Raw genomic sequence first — 16,006 nt, 5'->3', positions numbered from 1 at the left:
AAGACAAGAAATGTATAAATGAATACCAAGATCCATGGTAATTTACACAAAAAATAACAAATACTCCAACTTAGTCTCCCCCGTAGCGCTCTATGGCCAGGAAAAAACAGGGGAGAAACAAAACTAAAAAATAGACAAATACTTCTGTAAAACATTTTTTAAATAGTATTTCACATCACAAACCCAAACCATATCCCCTTCCCCAAAAAAATAAAATACAAGCTAGACAAGGAAATAGTACATGATTCCACGCACACGAATAAACTGCAGACCCAATCCGGAGACAAACTCTTCGGTTAACATTCAAAAAATTAATTATTACCAAGAAAATCTCTAACATACTTTTTGAAGATACCAAAGGAGTGGCAGCCCTGTGCAGACTCGGGGTGAGTTAGTAGATCATACCTCTAGATATATTAGATCTTCAGTTTCACTAAATTTTCTTTTCAGCTGAAAAGGAAGGTGGTTTTCTAAGAATTGGTTCTATTAATGTCAGAGTGAAAAAGACAACTGAAAAGTTTAACAACTTGCTTGGAGGTGACAGAATATCTCATTTTGCAACCGAGAAGAAATACAAATCTTGGGGAAGCATTGACAATATCCAATCAACGGTAAGTTTACTTATTGTAATATATATATATATATATATATATATATATATATATATATATATATATATATATATATATATATATATATATATATATATATATATATATATATATATATATATATATATATATATATATATATATATATATATTTATATATATCTATATACATATAAATAAGTTGTATGTCTGTTACACTATGTCTGTTACGCTAGATCATATCTTCTATATATATAAAAATAAGTTGTATGTATTTTTATGTTGAGGGTTTGCATATGACGTCTGAAAAATAAAGAAGAAAAAGAAAACTGAAACTAAAAATGTAAAAACTGGGAATTGCATAAATATTTCAATATATTATGACAATAGATTAAAGTAATTCGAAAACCTTAAAACAGATACTTAAAATTTATAGGTTTATTATAAATTGTTGAGCTTTAGCAATGCTTGGCACGTGAAGAATTTTCCAACTGTCAATGTTAGAATGAAGATTGACAAATTGAAAAACATTGAAAAAGATAGAATGTTACCAAATCCTACAATGGCAGAAGAAACAGCCGAAGAAGCTGCTCAAAGAGCTAATGGCAAAAGGCTTGCGGCTAAAGAATGCAAAACCGCGCAGTTAGATGAATATCAACCTGGACAGCGAGAGTCAAAACGTATCAAAACTGAAAATGATAGCGATGATGATTGGGTTTGGGATTTTGACTTGGATAAGGTCATCAATGCCTACCGGATTTTAGTTAAAAAAACAAGGGTTCGGCGATATGTATTTACGTCTGAAAAATAAAGAAGAAAAAGAAAACTGAAACTAAAAATATAAAAACTGGGAATTGCATAAATATTTCAAAATATTTTGACAATAGATTAAAGTAATTCGAAAACCTTAAAACAGATACTTAAAATTTTGAGGTTTATTATAAATTGTTGAGCTTTAGCAAGCTTGGCACGTGAAGATTTTTCCAACTGTCAATGTTAGAATAAACATTGACAAATTGAAAAACATTGAAAAAGATAGAATGTTACCAAAAAGCAAAACCAGGCTTGCGGTTCAGAGAGAAAGGGCCAGATTAGGAATGTGCATTAGGATTAGGATTCGTTCTTCGTTTTACGTGAACGAAGGTGTGTCGAGGAACTACCAGAGCAACGCGAAACCAGACTTGCTGCTGAAAGAGAAAGTAAAAAAAGAAGGCGTGTCGAGGAATCACAAGAGCAACGTGAAAACAGGCTTACGGCTTCAAGAGATAATGCTAAAAGAAAGCGTGCCGAGGAATCATAAGAGCAACGTGAAAATTATCGCATGGCATTCAGGTACAGCCCAGTCGATGATTATAGTAGATGTGTTCAAATCGGGACTATGTCTAAAATTTGTCCCTACTGCAAGGCCTTGAAATTTAATGGTGAAACAATGGGAATGTGTTGTGCCTCAGGAAAAGTTAAACTTCCTCAACTGGCTGCACCCCCAGAGCCACTGAAGACTTTGCTTACTGGAACTACGTCAGAATCTAAGCGTTTTTTATCAAACATCAGAAAATATAACTCGTTTCCAAATGACGTCGTTTGGTGCCCAAATCGAAAAACAAGATCAGTTTATGCCTACTTTCAAAGTAAAAGGGCAAATTTATCATAAAGCAGGGTCCCTTCTACCATTCTCAGGTGACAATCATAAATTTTTACAACTGTGCTTCATCAGTGATAGCAATTCTGAATTGAATGCACGCTGCGAAATGTTTCCCGACGTTGAAAGGACTATCGTTTCCGAATTGCAACTTCGTTTCCCGAAAATAATGATTTAGTGCATCTGTTCAAAACAGCTATCGATTTGATCCCTACTGATACGCATAAAATTGTTATTTCCGCTAAAAACGCCTACTGGCGAACATGTGCGTAGATACAATGCTCCAACTATCGACGAAGTGGCAATCGTTATGGTGAGTGATCAGTTTTTACCTCGAGATATTCTTCTTCATAAGCAAAACGCTCAGTTGGTAAGAATTGCTGAAACTCATCGATGCTACGATGCCTTACAATATCCTATCATTTTTTGGGATGGAGCCGATGGCTATCACTTTAATAATTAAATTGATAGATCCATCCACTAATAAACAAACGGATAAAAAATGCAGCGCAATGAATTATTATTCCTATCGACTAATGATTCGTCACAATGAAAATAATTATATTTTAAAATGCCGTCAATTGTTTCACCAATACATCGTTTATATGTATGCAAAGATTGAATCAGAACGTTTGCTATTTATCCGTCTGAATCAGACCAAGCTCCGCTCTGAACAATACATTCATTTGCGAGATACAGTTGTAAATGACAGTAATACCACTAACGTTAGAAGATTAACGATTTTACCTTCGTCAAATGCTGGCAGTCCCCCTCATATGCATGAATATGCTCAAGATGCTATTGCGTATGTTCGTCTCTATGGTCGTCCAGATTTATTGATTACATTTACATGTAATCAATCTTGGGACGAGATACAGCAGCTTTTACTTCAAGGACAATCGGCGGTTCATAGACATGATATTACGGCCCGTGTCTTCCGGCAAAAGTTGAAATCACTGATAAACTACATAGTAAAACTTAAAGTGTTCGGGTCAGTGCGATGCTGGATGTACTCAGTGGAATGGCAAAAACGAGGATTGCCACACGCACATATACTAATCTGGCTACATGATAAAATTACTTCTAATGAAATTAATGATGTGGTTTCCGCTGAAATACCTGATGAAAATGTCGATAAAGGCTTATATGGTACTGTGGTAAAAAATATGATACATGGACCTTGCGGTGCACTGAACGAAAAATCACCATGCATTGCCAAAGGAAGGTGCACAAAGCAATATCTTCGACTTTTAGTACCCAACACAATTACTGGCAATGATGGCTACCCACAATATAGAAGAAGATCTACTGAAGATGGTGGTAAGATAGCAATAATAAAGAAGCGTAATGGTACCACCATCGAAGTAGATAACCAGTGGGTGTTCCATATTCTCCTTTATTATCAAAAACATTTAATGCACACATAAAAGTTGAATATTGCAACTCCGTGAAGGCAATCAAATACATATGTAAACACGTAAACAAAGGCAGTGACATGGCAGTTTTTGGCTTGCAGTCCGAAATCAGTGATATCGATGAAATGGTACAACATCAGGCTGGAAGATACATAAGCAGTAATGAAGCTGTTTGGCGAATTCTTTCATTTCTGATACATGAACTAAGTCCAGCTGTTGTTCACTTAGCGGTACATTTACAGAATGGTCAACGTGTTTATTTTTTGGAATCCAACGTTCAACAAAGATCCCTAAATCCACCGGATACAACGTTAACTGCTTTCTTTTCGTTATGCCAAAATGATTCTTTTCCAAAAAACTGCTGTATACTGAAAGTGCCTTCGTATTACACGTGAAATACTAAAAGTAAATCATTTGAACGTCGAAAACAGTGTAAGTCAGTCGAAGGCCAACCTACCATCTTCAAAGATACCACGATAGGAAGACTCTACACCATTCACCCCAATCAACATGAATGCTTCTTTCTACGCCTGCTTTTGGTGAATGTACCCGGTCCGACGTCCTTTGAGTATTTGAGAACTGTAAACGGTACTATACATGACACTTACCGTAGTGCATGCCAAGCTCTGAATTTATTGGAGAATGACCAACACTGGGATAACTGCATCAATGACGCGTGCGAAACGTCAACTCCAAGTCAAATTCGTGCATTGTTTGGAATCATACTAACAACTTGCTCTCCTTCAGCTCCTACAGAGTTATGGGAGAAATTTAAATCGAAAATGTCCGAAGATATTTTTTTGAAGATTTGTGCTTATGTATGGCAAACAAACCTCTTTAGGATTTGGGAATGCCTTCACCTAATCGTACCGCTTCTGTTTCGAAATGTGTAGAATTGGATCGTGAACAAAGTTACAACACGAGTGATCTGTTGTCGTATGTACAAAATAATATTTCTGAGTTAACGTCTGAGCAAAAAGACATTTATGACACGATAATGCATGGTGTCGATAACAACGTTGGAGAAATCTTCTTTTTGGATGCACCAGGTGGTACTGGTAAAACGTTTGTGATAAAACTGATTCTGGCATCAATTTGATCAAAAGATGATATAGCGCTGGCAATTGCGTCGTCCGGAATAGCCGCAACGTTGCTGCCTGGTGGAAGAACTGCTCATTCCGCTTTGAAATTGCCTCTGAATTTGTATTCTACAGAAACTCCCACGTGCAATATTTCCAAATCATCTGGGATGGGTAAAGTATTGCAGCAATGTAAACTTATTATTTGGGACGAGTGCACAGTGGCACACAAAAAATCGCTCGAGGCTCTGGAGCAATCATTGCGAGATTTGAGAGGAAATTCGAAACCCTTTGGCAGCACATTAATATTGCTTGCGGGAGATTTCAGGCAAACATTACCTATAATACTACCTATATTACTATAATCAACCCCTGCAGACAAAATGAATGCTTGCCTGAAAAATTCTAATTTATGGGCACACGTAATGACATTAAAATTAACTACAAATATGCGTGTCCGATTGCAAAACGATGACTCTGGTCAAACATTTTCAGATTAATTGCTGGCAATTGGAAACGGAAAGCTCCCAGTAGACTCAATTTCAGGACGTATACAACTACCTGCTGAATTCTGTAATTTAGTGACGTCCAAAAATGAATTGGTTGAAAAAGTATTTCCGAATATTCTAACCAATTATAAAAATCATGAATGGCTAAGTGAACGAGCGATTCTGGCAGCCTAAAATATAGACGTCCACGAAATCAACAATATTGTTTTAACCAAGATTCGAGACCAGGCAGTCCTTTACAAGTCAGTCAGACACAGTTCTGGAACCAAATGAAGCGGTTAATTATCCATCTGAATTTTTAAATTCCCTGGATCTCCCAGGGTTTCCACCACACGTGCTAGAACTAAAAATAGGCGTACCAATAATATTGTTACGAAATATCAACCCACCAAAGCTTTGCAATGGCACGTGACTTGCCGTAAAAAAAACAATGGAAAACGTAATAGAGGCAACAATCTTGACAGGGCCTTTTGAGGGTGAGGCTGTTCTTATTTCTCGCATTCCCATGATTCCAACGGATCTGCCTTTTCAATTTAAAAGATTGCAATTCCCAATTCGATTAGCATTTGCAATCACCATTAACAAAGCTCAAGGTCAATCATTAGAAAAATGCGGTATAGATCTTAATACAGATTGTTTTTCCCATGGACAATTGTACGTTGCATGTTCGAGGGTCGGTAAACTCATATATATATATATATATATATATATATATATATATATATATATATATATATATATATATATATATACATATATATATATATATACTAGCTGTTGGGGTGGCGCTTCGCGCCACCCCAACACCTAGTTGGTGGGGGCGCTTCGCGCCCCCCACCCCAAGCCCCCCTGCGCGCGTAAGTCGTTACGCGCCATATTAGTTACGCGCCATTGTAGTTGTGTCCCTATGTCCCACCTGTGAATATAGATAGATATATATATATATATATATATATATATATATATATGTTTTTAACTACGTAAAACTTGCGAATATACAACATTCTTTGCTGTCCCATTGTCTGTGCATATAAATAGATTGTCAGGTTTACCGACTCTTGAACATGCAACATATAATGGTCCATGGGAAAACAATCCGTATTCAGATCTATACCTCATGATTCTAATGATTGCCCTTGAGCTTTGTTGATGGTGATTGCTAATCGACGATTCCCTGTGTCGCCGTCGTCATTTATATATCCCCGTGTGCCCCCCGGTGTCCCGGTCGTCATTTATATTCAATGTGTTCCGGTCGTCATTTATGTCCCGGTGTCCCAGTCTGTGAATTCTCTTTGAGGGTCCCGGGCGTCATTGATATTCCTTGTGTCCCGGTTGTCATTCGTGTCCCGGTGTCCCGGTCTGTATATACATTCGTTTTTGAATTGGTCTTTTTTTTAGGTTTTAGTTTTCTGCCTTTTTTTTAGTTTTTTTAGTTATACCTCATGACTCTAATGATTGCCCTTGAGCTTTGTTGATGGTGATTGCTAATCGAACATTCTCTGTGTCCCCATCGTCATTTATATATCCCCCTGTGCCCCCCGGCGTCCCCGTTATAGTTGTGTCCCTGTGTCCCGGTCGTCATTTATATTCCCTGTGTCCCGGTCGTCATTTGTATTCCGGTGTCCCAGTCTGTATATACATTCGTTTTTGAAATGGTAAATGATGAAATAAATTTTTGTATTTTTCCCCTTTTTTTCTTTTTAGTTTTTTTTTTTGGTTTTTACATTTTTTTTAGTTTTTTTAGTTTTTTTTCTTTTTTCTTTTTAGTTTTTTTTTTTTTTTTTTTTTTTTAGTTTTGTTTTTCTCCTTTATTTTTCATTTTGTATCCTTTTTTTATTTTTTTTATTATTTTTTAGTTTTTTTAGTTTTTTAGCTTTTTTAGTTTTTTTATTAGTTTTTAGTTTGTTTTTTCTTTTTATTTTTTTTGTAGTTTTTACCTTTTTTTAGTTTTTTTTACTTATGTCCTGGTCGTCATTTATACTCCGGTCGTCATTTGTGTCCCGGTGTCCCAGTCTGTAATTTATCTTTGAGTGTCGCGGTCGTCATTTATATTCCCTCTGTCCCGGTGTCCCGGTCGTCATTTGTGTTCCGGTGTCTCGGTCTGTAATTTCTCTTTAAGTGTCCTGGTCGTCATTTATATTCCCTGTGTCCTGGTCGTCATTTGTGTCCCGGTGCTTTGTTGATGGTGATTGCTAATCGAACATTCCTTGTGTCCCGGTCGTTTTCTCTTTGAGTGTCGCGGTCGTCATTTAAATTCCCTATGTCTCGGTGTCCCGGTCGTCATTTGTGTCCCGATGTCCCGGTCTGTAATTTTGTCAGTCGACAAATATGACGTCAGTCGACACACAAACATGACGTCACTCGCACACAGACACACAGACAACTTATCTATATATATAAAAATAAGTTGTCTGTGTGTGTGTGGGTCTCTCTGTCGGGTGACGTCATGTTTGTGTGTCGACTGACGTCATGTTTTCAACTGACGAAATTACAGACCGGGACATCGGGACACAAATGACGACCGGGACACCGGCACATAGGGAATATAAATGACGACACTCAAAGAGAAAGCGACCGGGACAAAAGGAATGTTCGATTAGCAATCACCATCAACAAAGCACCGGGACACAAATGACGACCGGGACACAGGGAGTATAAATGACGACCAGGACATAAGTAAAAAAAAACTAAAAAAACTAAAAAAAGGTAAAAACTACAAAAAAACTAAAAAGAAAAAAAAACACTAAAAACTAATAAAAAAACTAAAAAAGCTAAAAAACTAAAAAAACTAAAAAAGAAAAAAAATAAAAAAGGAAAAAAATGAAAAATAAAGGAGAAAAACAAAACTAAAAAAACGAATGTATATACAGACCGGGACACCGGGATACAAATGACGACCGGGACACAGGGAATATAAATGACAACCGGGACACAGGGACACAACTACAACGGGGACGCCGGGGGGCACAGGGGGATATAAATGACGACCGGGACACCGGGACACAAGGAATATAAATGATGCCCGGGACACTCAAAGAGAAATCACAGACTGGGACACCGGGACACAAATGACGACCGGGACACAGGGAATATAAATGACGACCGGGACACAGGGACACAACTACAAAGGGGACGCCGGGGGGCACAGGGGGATATATAAATGACGACGGCGACACAGGGAATGGTCGATTAGCAATCACCATCAACAAAGCTCAAGGGCAATCATTAGAATCATGAGGTATAGATCTGAATACGGATTGTTTTCCCATGGACCATTATATGTTGCATGTTCAAGAGTCGGTAAACCTGACAATCTATTTATATGCACAGACAATGGGACAGCAAAGCATGTTGTATATTCGCAAGTTTTGCGTAGTTAAAAACATATATATATATATATATATATATATATATATATATATATATATATATATATATATATATATATATATATATATATATATATATATATATATATATATATATATATATACACAGGTGGGACATAGGGACACAACTACAATGGCGCCTAATTAATATGGCGCGTAACGACTTACGCGCGGGGGGGGCTTGGGGGGGGGGGCGCGAAGCGCCCCCACCAACTAGGTGTTGGGGTGGCGCGAAGCGCCACCCCAACAGCTAGTTTTTATATATATAGATAGATATATTATGTGTGTATGTACTTCAAAAACCGTCTGCTGAATGAAAGTGGAGAACCCTGGACATAAATGCATGAATTAGATGGCATTGAGGTGGTATAGCAGAAATTTTACCCGAAGAAACTTGGCTGTAATAATTTAAAGTGTGACATATGCCATTTTGGTCTAAAATGAGTCATTTAACAGTCATGGGTAAATTAAGCATGAGGAATCATATGTTGCAGTAAGAATTGTCTTATCTTTTACTGTTCGGGAGATGAAAGAGACAAGCCTCTAAGTAGCGTATGTCTCTTTTTCATCAGGTCTTGTTGCAATTAAGAATGACAAAGAAGAGGATTAACTTACGGAGCTATAACATTTCGACCTGATATTTGTCTCCTTTTTCCGTCAAGAAAAAAAAGACACACGTCATAAAATAGAATAATGTTGAATTCGCTCGGACTACTTGAAATTAATTTATACCATTGAAAAGAGAGTAAAAAGTTGGTTTTTTGCTCTGTTGGAGATATGGCAACTTTTTCAACCGACAACTTTTTCCGTTTTTTGGCTCTCGTGAAAAGTTACAAAAATGACATGTGTCGCACTTTCAATTATCACAGCCGAATTTGAGTCACGGATTTAAAACCAAATTTAAACGGTAATACAGGGGGATAGAACTTAGATTGGTGAAAAAAGATATTTTTTAAATCTATTTACCAGAACAACTTTGATTTTTTTTTTTTTTTTTTTTTTTGAATAAACCTTTTTGCATACTTATACCGGCAAATTATTCTATACTTTTGAATTTGCCGAAGTTGAGTCACGGATTCAAAACTAAAAACTAAATTTAAATGGTAATACAGGGGGATGGAGCATTGATCCATGAATAAAGTTTTTTTTTTTTTTTAATGTATGTAGCAGAACGACTTTGATTTTAACTATACTTTCGAATTTGCCGAATTTGGGTCACGGATTCAAAAATAAAAACCAAATTTAAATGGTAATACAGGGGGATGGAGCATTGATCCATGAATAAAGTTTTTTTTTTTTTTTTTAATGTATGTAGCAGAACGACTTTGATTTTATCATATTTGGTAAACCTTTTTGCAGATTTATACCGACAAATTATTCTATACTTTCGAAAATAATTGAAGTACAATTTAAATATAAAAAAAAACATACACACACATAAAAGGATTAGAACTTTTTATGACGGGTGGAACAACAGCTCAAGAGATCTGCATTCCCAGTAAGCACGTAAGCGATGGGCTGGACTTTCCTTGATGCATGTTCATGCTTCTGCTTTTGTTCAATTCAATATTTGTTCAGACTCTGAGATGCTTTCAGCGTTATAGCCTGTTGAGTACGAGCAATTATTTTTTTTTTCTTTGTGAATTATTAAATATGCAAAATAGAAGAAACTGAAACAGTCTGTTTTTGTGAAGTTTTGTTTTAATGCTGCTCGGGAGACTTATAAAGTCTTCAAACTGCTTTTAGTGAAAAATATCTCACCTGATCAAACATTTTTGCGTCATTTAACAGACTTAACGATGACCAAAAATTACTGGAGAAGGTGTAGCAATCTACTCATCACAAGTGTAGCTACTCGTCTACGTCAAAGCTAGCGAAAGAGTGTGGAACTTCTTGAATAATTTTGCATCGATTTTAGGGATATGACTAGGGAGATTGCTAAAGATATAAATTTAAGTTTCTGTACAGTTCAGTCAAATACTTTGGACATACGTACGAGGTTGTATGAAACTCATTACAAAGCTACTGTCGGATGAGTGATAACAGCATTGATTTTCAGTGATTTGAAGTGTCATAAGAACTCTTCAACTGAAATACATTAAGAATTCTTGAATATCAGGGGATATTTTATTGATTTCTGGGGGGAAAAAGGATCTTTTTAGTGGAAGACATCCAACTCCCCATGGTCAAAGAAAGTGCGACGAAGTTTTGCCAAATATGAAAATAATGTTTATGGTCCCTTTCGGTCCCATCAATTTGTCCGTTTCGGTTTGAAAATAAAAAAATACTACAAAAGTTGTTTTTAGCGTTTTCGCAAAAATGTTCAGGGGAAAGAGCTTGTCTTCTGGAAAGAAAACGCTCTTTCTAGAACCTAAAGGATTCAATAAAATTGAATCCTTTTCAAATATTACTGCAACTGGACATTTCGTGCACTCAATCCAAGAATTCTCTTTTAATTTAAACAATCCTCTGCTTTTAAAATTACCCTCTCCTTATTCTTCTGTTCTGGACGCTGCCAAGATCTATTTGTTATCTTAATTAAAATTGTAGCTTAAAGGGTGGAGATTTTACTCAATTTGTGGCATCCGATCAAATACGCAGGGAGTTCTTCGTACACATATGGAAATCAATTTGGGAAGCAACAATTTGCTTCCCAAATTGTTTTCTTGAAACATGATGAATTAATTTTACAACGTTTGGAAGTGAGCATTAAAACTTTATACACGCTTAATATAATTTTAAAACAAATAATCCGAGAAATGACTCCTGAAACCTTTTCAAATATTCTGCAATGGCCTCTGTATAAAGCAAAATTAGATGGCACCAAATCTGTGGTCGAAATACTTTGCCTTAAATTTTCTTTTTAACTATACGTTCTCATAGTCGTAAAATTTCTAGTGTTGATAATCAGGTAATAAATGGGGAAAGAATTACAGAACTGAAAGATATTTTAAATGTTTTTGGCCATTATCTTAGTAATATTGGCTCTGGATCTACTCGTGTTTACTTTTTTTGAAATAGTTCCTCAATGGATGGAAAATTATTGTAAAGCTTAAATAAAGTTTTTCTGTAAATGAATTTGGATCTTCAGCTCAATCTGTTAAACAGTTAGCGTTAAGTATTTTGCCTGTATTGGCACATATTTTTAATCTATCTTTGACTCGTGGGATTGTTTCTGAGCTATCAAAACAATGAATGTTATGGCATTGTCTACAGATTGTAGTTCAATTGATCCTCCAGATTATAGAGGTATCTCTTTGCTTTCAGTATTAGTAAAATTTAGAACAAAAAATGGCTAATAAACAATTACAAAGATATTTGGACAACAAGATTCTACATTCTTCTCAATATGCATTCACAAAAGGTAGATCAACTGAACTGGAAGTGCATGAACGTTCATTTAAATGATTCATTACATGGTGGTCAACATGTCTTGGCAGCTTCAACATGTTGCCAAGAATGTTGACACAGCAAATCATTCTTTGCTTCTTTCTAAACTTAAGTCTTATGCATTTTCTTCACAAGCTCTTCATCTTTTTCTATTATCTTTCTGGAAGACGAATTGAGTGTGATAGTAAAGCTTGAGATCTTCTTTTTGATACTTTCCAAGTGAACACAGCGTACCCCAGGACTCTGTCCTTGGGCGAATCTTATTTCTCCTTTTTGTAAGTGACCTGCCTGAAGCTTTATCTCTCTGTAAAATTGCAATGATTGCAGGTGATATAAGATTTTTTCTTATTCTTTTCCATTATCTTGAAAGTATGTTACTAAACGCATATAATTGGTACTTGAATGATTAGCTCCTAATGGGTAAAAAAGTTGCCAATATATGTTATTTTCGTATACTTGGTTGGTCGTTACGGGTTCTTTGTTATTCCTGTTTCTTAACAGCCTTATATTAAAACGGGTTGATGAGTTTATATACCTTGGTGTTATTCTGGATGAAGATTTGTAGTTTCATAAAAATCTAAGAACACTATCTTAGAAAGTCTCCTGAAACACTGGTATGCTATTACGCCTTTGTCTTTTTTCCCCAAATAACGTTTTAAAACTCTTTATTATCTCTTTATTCATCGAGTATGGGCTTCTACCTTTTTATCTCTTCATATAATTCAAATTAAACCTATGAGGATACTTTTTAATATTGATTATAGCTCATCAATTAAACATCTTTACGTGACTAAAAGGATTTTTTAAAGAACTTTATTTTCTTATATTTGCCATGACTATTTGTACGTCATGTTAGCTTTGATTTTTTTTGGGATATTTCCAACTAATTCCCTTTATCATAATTATCTAACAGCTCACAGATCAAATTTTCACCTAAAATTCATCGAACACTTAGAGCGTATTTCAACTGTCCTCATACTGCGCCAAAAATCTGGAACTCAATTTTAGCCAAATTCCGGAAGCCTTTGGATAAATGATTGCTTTAGAGGTTGTTGAACAACTGTCTGAAAGTTAAATCTGTAGAGTAATAATTCTTTTTTGAAAAATTAGTTAAGGTGTTTTTGAATAAAAATGTTCAAATTTAATCTAACTGGTGTTTTGCCGTTATTGTCTAACGATAATAATGTTAAAACGAAAAATTATGCATTTCCGGTAATGGACGTGAGGAAAGAAATTACATAAATTTTTTCATCGGATATCCGAGTGTAAAAGACTGGTTGAATCTGAGAATTTGTTTTGTAACTGTCCTCCTTTTTGTATGAATTGTCCCAGCCGAGTGGTTAGCGTGCTGAACTACACAATTCTCCGTCCTTCAGAGCTGGGATTCAAGTCTTAGTTTTGTCAATTATTTTATTTGGGGCAGGGGTTTCTGTCGTGAGTCTGTAAGCTCAGCCAGATTCGACCCAGCTCAAAGAGGGTACCTGGAGAAATACTGGGGAAGTAAACCGGAAGGGTGAGCGAAATCTCTGGATGGCTGGCCCCGACCACCGTAGCGCTTTGTGGCTGAAAGACCGTAGAGCAAAAATGCGGCGATCAATATTCCCAGTTTCGACAGTAAAGTCCAGTGCCGTTTATTTACCTTTACCTTTTTGTTTAATGATAACTTCAGTTGCAGAGATTTAATTTTTGAATGCTCAATACTCTTCAGAAAAACTTTTTCAATATATTTTCAATAAATTATTTAAGGCCTAATTATTAGGTGTGTTTGATTGAGAGACTAGGTCGATTGCCCCAACTTCAAAAAGTATATACGAGGAACACAGTTATGATCACAGTCAATACTTAATGGAGATGTCTATTGTATGGGGTAGTTTGGAGAGTAGGGGAACACAAGGTAAAATTGGAAATCACGAGACACCGGGGCCACTAAGCCCCTGATCTTTGTGTAAAAACCTGATTGCTGCGACTGCCGTCAGTTAGGGGAAGGGGATGCAGGTGGATGCTCGTGCTCCTTTGAGTTTTTTGCCCTTTCCCTCTAGATTTTGAAAAACATCTTCCTTTTGAGTTTTTCCATTGAAAACCCTTTATTGATATTTTAATTGAAAAACGACGAACTTGCTCCCTTTAGAATTTGAAATATACATCCCATCCTAGCCTTTCATGATTTTACATCACTTAACATTGCGCCAGCTTAACATTATTTTGTTGCTAATTTTGTCTCAGGTCTAAGTTTGATTTGTCTGTGGTATTTGAATTTCAAAATGAATGAAAGATATGTCTTTGAGTAGTGACAATTTAAAGTGAAGGATATAGGTATTTCACTTAAAGTTCTATCACCAGTTACAGTAAGCAGGTGAAAAGCCAAGGACTCGCACTTTAAAGTCCTCAAGTCTCTGATTGCTGATTATTGTCTTTCACGATCACAACTGTAGCTTCTGCTTCTTGCCTTTATACTATAAATCTATATTAGCTTATAGTGCCTATTTATAATCCTCAATTCCTAGAGAATAAGTATAGGTGGGGCAAACTTACCGAAATTACTTCTTAAACTTGGACCCTGTGACAGTTTCCTATTGTTTGGGTTTGATTGAAAGGGCTATGTCCTGATTCAGAGCCTTCCTAGGATTAGCGGTGCCCGGGGCGAAATTCATTACAGCGCCCCCCTCCCGACTCAAATTCAAGCAAAAAAAGCCGAATCAAAGTGAAAATTTTATCAAAATGGGCAGCCCTCCAGCCACGGCGCCCCAGCTGCGACGACCTGGGAAGCTGACCCAGTCGCCTTCCCTTTGGACGGCTCTGCTCTGATTCAGACAAACCTGCACCATTTTGTCCATGCTAGCACATGTAATTCAAGGTTTATTAACATTATAATATTATTTTATAGATCGACCGCCAGTTAATGCCACCCCCTAAGGGCATCAAGAAGAAAAGATCAAAAGAATGGCCGGCAGTTGAGAAGCCAATGATTCATATTGTGAACTCCCCAGGTTTGGCTCCAATTCATAGTGAAAGTGAAGACACAGATTCTGACTCTGCTTATGGGTTTGGATCAGATTGGACCGCCTAATTTTAATCGTCTGCATTATCTTTTGAGACTTTTATATTGTGTTATGTTTTTTTTATTTTCTCTAAAATTAGATCGATTAAGCGTCTTTTCCCCGCCATTTTGAGGACTATGTTATATTTTTATTTATTTTTTCAAGATTAGTTCAAAAGTGAAGAAGGTTCGTCTAGTCGAATTAATCTGCGTACTATTTTTTAGTTTCTTCCTCGTATTATCTTCAAAAAGAAACTTCATTTTGGCTTTTTTGTAGAAAGGAAGAAAAAAGCAAAACGAAAAAAAATTATGAAAAAAGTTATTGGTAAAGTTCAATTTGAAATTTCAAAAGGGTTGTGTATTCTTTCAGCGACATTCGGCCCTAAGAAAATGAAATTAAAAATTTTAAGTTCGTAGTACAATCTTAGTCTCAAGGATGTCGTTATACGACTGCAGCGCAATGGCCGACCACATCTCAGGGGTGCATAAAAATATCTGCCATGAATCTCCTATAGCTCACTATTTTCACTGTTCTAACCAACGACTAAACTTAGTTTTGAATTATTTAAATAACATTCCATAGATAAGAAATATTGTAGGAACAGTAAAAGAAATAATCAATTTCTTTTGTGAGAATGGTCAGAAGTGTGTAGTTGTAGGTTTTTCTAAAAATTATTTCTAAAAATAATTATCATTGGAAGGAAATAAGAATTCAAAGCAAAAATCTTTTCAGCTAGACTGTACCATCTCGACCGTATTTCCTGTCTGCTCCAAAATAATTTTTAGGTATTCCAGCAAGCTCCAGGTAGTCAATCGGATGCTGCAAGGAGTTGAAGTCGATCTACTGAAATTGTCCAGCCGCATTCGATCGTTAACTAATAGTTTCCAAGCTGACCGAAGCAGTAGTGAACTTCCAATCACTCAATACCCAGATTTCCGAATTTCCCAATGCCCCGAT

At 36.1% G+C, this 16,006-nt stretch overlaps 1 long non-coding RNA gene across 1 annotated transcript; it reads left to right on the top strand.

The window, feature by feature from the left end:
* The first annotated feature begins 25 nt into the window (after positions 1-25).
* Positions 26-15,163, top strand: LOC136036631 (uncharacterized). Its single transcript, XR_010619763.1, has 2 exons — positions 26-611; positions 14,896-15,163. It is a non-coding gene; the product is annotated as an uncharacterized LOC136036631 (long non-coding RNA).
* The last annotated feature ends 843 nt before the right edge of the window (positions 15,164-16,006 follow it).

The sequence above is a fragment of the Artemia franciscana genome, chromosome 15 (genome assembly GCF_032884065.1).
Source record: "Artemia franciscana chromosome 15, ASM3288406v1, whole genome shotgun sequence".
NCBI lineage: Eukaryota > Metazoa > Arthropoda > Branchiopoda > Anostraca > Artemiidae > Artemia > Artemia franciscana.
This window is presented reverse-complemented; position numbering and strand designations above follow the sequence as displayed.